We start from the raw sequence: 5,127 nt of genomic DNA, 5'->3' as shown, positions 1-5,127 counted from the left end.
GCTCTCCTGGGCTGCCGTGCCAGGCTCTGCCATGCCAGCCGTGCCAGGCTCTCCCAGACCTGCCGTGCCAAGCTCTGCCGGGCTGGGCCAGGCTCTCCCAGGCTGGGCCAGGCTCTCCCGGGCTGCTGTGCCAGGCTCTGCCATGCCAGCCGTGCCAGGCTCTCCCGGGATGCCGGGCCAGCCTCTCCCGCTGCCACTGCGGGACAAGGGCTGGAGAGGGAGAGCGGCAAAGGGAGAGCAGGAAAGGGAAAACTGCAGGGGGAGAACAAGAAAGGGAAAACTGCAAGAAGAGAGCAGCGGAGGGAAAGTAGCAAGGGAGAGTAGGAAAGGGAGATCAGGAAAGGGAAAACTGCAAGGGGAGAACAGGAAAGAGAGAGCAGCTAAGGGAGAGCAGGAAAGGGAAAACTGCCAGGGGAAAGCAGCAAAGGGAGAGCAGGAAAAGGAAAAGTGCAAGGGGAGAGCAGCAAAGGGAAAAAAGCCAGCAAGGGGAAAGCAGCAAAGGCAGAGCAGCAAAGCCCCTCGGGCCGCTCGGTGCCCCCTGCCTGGCACGGGGCCGTGCCACATTCCCGCTATGCCCACGGTGGGATTGGGGGCTGCGAGGGGCTGGTCCCGCTGGCTCCTGTGGGAAATGGGGATTGTGGAAGGATTTGGGGACAGGATCCATCCCGCAGGGCTCGTGGGGCCTGCCCTGGATCTGGGCTCGCTCTTTGGAGGGGCAGGAGGGACCGGAGCCCTTCTGGCATTGGGGGATGTGGGGATGTGGCTGCTGTCACCCGGGCACGTGGGGGCCTGGGGGACGTGTCACCTGCCATGGCTTGTGAGGGGATCCCAGAGTGTTCCCTGCATGTCTTTGTCCTCTGGATCCTGGCACAATCCCTGGATGGCTGTGTCACCTGTGTCCCAGGGCATTCCTTGGGTGGCTGTGTCACCTGTGTCCCAGATCATTCCCTGGGTGGTTGTGTCACGGGGATCCCAGCCTGTTCCCTAGGTGACTGTGTCACCTGTGGCCCCTGGATGTCTCTGTCCCTGGATCCTGGCACATTCCCTGGACATCTGTGTCACCTGTGTCACCTGTGTCCCAGAGCACTCCCTGGGTGCCTCCCCACGCTGGCAGCGCCCCTGAGGATCCCCCAGGTGTGCCTGAGCACTGCCCCAGCTCACCCCACCGCAGAGCTCTGGGCATGGCTGGGGGCCCTGGAGCCCCAAACCCACCCTGGGCACCCCCAGGGGCTCTGCTGCTGCCACCCCCCCCTGCAGGAGCTGCACCCCTGCTCTGCCACCTCAGGGAGCAGCGTGGCCTGGCCAGGGTGTCCCCTCCAGGTGACACACAGGTGGGACAGCCAGCAGCCGGCAGCAGGGCACCCAAAGCCCTCTGAGCAGGTCGTGGGGCAGAGTCTGGGGGAGCCCGGGGGGCTCGGGGCGCTCGGGAGGCTCCGTGCCCACCTGCAGAGCCGTGGCAGGGTATGGCCCTCTGCAAGCGTGTGCCATGGAAATGTGCACATTTCCTAAAAGCAATATGGAACAGCTAAATATACTGCTCACAAATCTGTTTACACTAATAATGGCTGGGAGCCTGCCATCCATATGACTGCACCGAGCCATGGATTCAGCACAAACTCCCTGCAAATCCCTCGCACGAGGAACAAACTCACGGCGCTTCACATTTCCATTTTTCCCCCTTGGTTTTTTTTTTAATTTTTTTTTCCCTCATTGTTAGGGAAGGGGGAGCAGGGATAGACCCACAAACACAGTGGGACAGACCCCCAGACACAGTGGGATAGACCCAAAACCACAGTAGGATAGACCCCCAAACCCAGTGGGATAGACCCCAAACACAGTGGGATAAAACCCCAAACCCCGTGGGATAAACCCCAAACACAGTGGGATAGACCCCAAACACAGTGGGATAAAACCCCAAACCCAGTGGGATAGACCCCAAACCCAGTGGATTAAACACCCAAACCCAGTGGGATAAACCCCAAACACAGTGGGATAAACCCCAAACACAGTGGGATAGACCCACAAACCCAGTGGGTTAAACCCCAAACCCAGTGAATTAAACCCAAAAACCCAATGGGATAAACCCGGGAGCCTGCCATCCATATGACTGCACCGAGCCATGGATTCAGCACAAACTCCCTGCAAATCCCTCGCACGAGGAACAAACTCACGGCGCTTCACATTTCCATTTTTCCCCCTTGGTTTTTTTTTTAATTTTTTTTTCCCTCATTGTCAGGGAAGGGGGAGCAGGGATAGACCCACAAACACAGTGGGACAGACCCCCAGACACAGTGGGATAGACCCAAAACCACAGTAGGATAGACCCCCAAACCCAGTGGGATAGACCCCAAACACAGTGGGATAAAACCCCAAACCCCGTGGGATAAACCCCAAACACAGTGGGATAGACCCCAAACACAGTGGGATAAAACCCCAAACCCAGTGGGATAGACCCCAAACCCAGTGGATTAAACACCCAAACCCAGTGGGATAAACCCCAAACCCAGTGTGTTAAACCCCCAAACCCAGTGGGATAAACCCCAAACCCAGTGTGTTAAACCCCCAAACCCAGTGGGATAAACCCCAAACCCAGTGTGTTAAACCCCCAAACCCAGTCCCGCCCTGCCCACCGCTCAGCCCCTCTCCCAGGATGGGGACACTCCGCAAAGGGATTTCCCAGCTCAGCTCCAAGCTCTGGAGCTGCCTCCAGGGCTGAATGAACACAATATTTACCCATTTCCCACCCAACTGAAGGGTCCGAGGCAGCATTTTGGCGCCGGGCTCTTTCCCATTTTCAAAAAAAAAAAAAAAAGAGAAAAAAATATATAAAAAGAGGGGGAAAAAAGCCCCTTGGGAATTGGCAGCTCGTGGTGTATTAATGGAAAAGCTGCAGACTTGGCTCCAGCTCACCTCCCCAGCATAATGTTAAATGGCAGCAAGGCACTATAGCAGTCATTTACATATGGTGCTTATAGACGCCAAACTTATTAACACAATAAAACTGCTGCGCCAGGAGCTTTCCTGCCTATTTTTCTCCTGGAGAATGTCAGTGTTGGAAGCACCTATCCGCCTGGTATGGAAACACCCGGGGCTGCCTTTCATATGGCACCGGCAAAATAAATAAATGACTCAGCCAGGGGCCCCTCCGACCACTCCCCGAGGGAGGAGGGAGGGAGAGGAACCCGCGGCCTCGGAGCTTTGGGGGTGGGGGAGACCACGGGAATCCACCAGGATCCAGCAGGACCCCCTGGAAAAATTCGTTTGCCCCTGCTTGGGGCAGCTCCACGCCAGGATTGGCTTTAACCCCCGCTCTGAGGTGTTCCCAGAGCTGGGAGGGACAGCCTGAGCCGTTTCTGGGTGCGTTTTCCAGGAAAAGCATCTCCAGAGAAGGTGCCCAAGTGCTTCCAGCAGGGAAAATGCTCCACGTGGGAAAGCAGGAAAACTCCCAGCAGAGTGGGACAGCAGGATAATTCCCAGGAGTGGTTTGGCCCTGCAGGAAGGCTGGTGTCAGAAGTGACATTGGGAGCAGTGTCCCGGTGCCATCGGATGGCATTCTGGGGAGGGGAGGGCAGCCAGCTGTGCTGATCCGCCCTGGTGTGGCACTGCCAGGCCCCCCGGGGGTTTTGGGGACTCTCCGGGGTCCCTCAGCTCCTCTCCCCGAGGTTTCCTGGCCCCGCAGGCTGGCAGGGGATGGTCCTCAGGGGCTGGGGGGTCACACTGCGGTGCCCCCCAGGCTGGATGTGCCATTTCCTGGGGGAAATTCCCCAGGAAAGACATTTCTGCTGGAACGAGCATTTCTGGGGTGACCCCAGATAGCCCTGGTGGGAGAGCTGTGGGGGGATGTGAATGGGACACCAATCTCACCCCAAAGCACCAGGGGGGACACGAACGGGACACCAATCTCACAGGACATGGCAGTGACACAGGGACAGCAATGACACAGGGACATGGCAGTGACACAGGGACAGCAGTGACACAGGACATGGCAGTGACACAGGGCATGGCAGTGACACAGGACATGGCAGTGACACAGGGGATGGCAGTGACACAGGGGATGGCAGTGACACAGGGACATGACAGTGTCACAGGGACAGCAGTGACACAGGGACAGCAGTGACACAGGGCATGGCAGTGACACACAACCAGGGCAATGCCACACGGCCCTGGCAGTGCCACACACCGCACTTTGCTCTCATGAGGTCTGGGTGGCTTTCCCAAAATCCCTGTGCTGTGGCACTGCTGGGTGACCTGAGCTGTCCCTGTGCTGTGTCACTGCTGGGTGAGGTGACACCAGAGCTGTCTCTGTACTCTGTCACAGAAGTGACCAGAGCTGTCCCTGTGCTGTGTCACTGCTGGGCAGGAGTGACCAGAGCTGTCCCTGTGCTGTGGCACTGCTGGGTGAGGTGACACCAGAGCTGTCCCCGTGCTGTGTCACAGGGATGACCAGAGCTGTCCCTGTACTCTGTCACAGAAGTGACCAGAGCTGTCCCTGTGCTGTGTCACAGGGATGACCAGAGCTGTCCCTGTGCTGTGTCACAGGGGTCACAAGAGCTGTCCCTGTGCTGTGGCACTGCTGGGTGAGGTGACACCAGAGCTGTCCCTGTCCTGTGTCACAGAGGTGACCAGAGCTGTCCCTGTCCTGTGTCACAGAGGTGACCAGAGCTGTCCCTGTGCTGTGGCACTGCTGGGTGAGGTGACACCAGAGCTGTCCCCGTGCTGTGTCACAGGGGTCACCAGAGCTGTCCCTGTCCCAGGGGCAGCCCAGGCCACCAAGTGCTGGGATGTCCCAGCTCCTGGAAAGGTTTCTCGGGGCCATGGACATGTCCCCATCCCCTGGAGGTGCTGCCAGGCCTGAGATGATCCCACAGGAGCTGGATGTCCAACATCTGCCAGGACCTGGCTGCCAGATCCTGTTTGCTTTGCAGGCCCAGCACTCCTGTTCCCTGCAGCCCCCAGGGCCTCAGCTGTGTCCCCTCCAAGGGCCCTCAGGATGTGGCACCCTGGGTGTGCCCAGGACCTGTCACAGCAGGTCCCAGCGTGCCAGGGCAGGCTTTGGAGAGGGGAGGGAGATGCAGCTGCATGGAGAAACCAAGGAGAGCCTGTGGGGGTGGATGGGAGCCCAGCAGC

General features: G+C 58.7%; 1 protein-coding gene across 1 annotated transcript in view; it reads left to right on the top strand.

Annotated features, from left to right (window-relative positions):
• The window catches only part of LOC106632061 (homeobox protein EMX1-like), a 21,794-nt gene that overhangs the window by 536 nt on the left and 16,131 nt on the right, over positions 1-5,127 (top strand). The window lies entirely within an intron of this gene.

Source organism: Geospiza fortis, unplaced genomic scaffold, assembly GCF_000277835.1.
Source record: "Geospiza fortis unplaced genomic scaffold, GeoFor_1.0 scaffold148, whole genome shotgun sequence".
Lineage (NCBI taxonomy): Eukaryota > Metazoa > Chordata > Aves > Passeriformes > Thraupidae > Geospiza > Geospiza fortis.
This window is presented reverse-complemented; position numbering and strand designations above follow the sequence as displayed.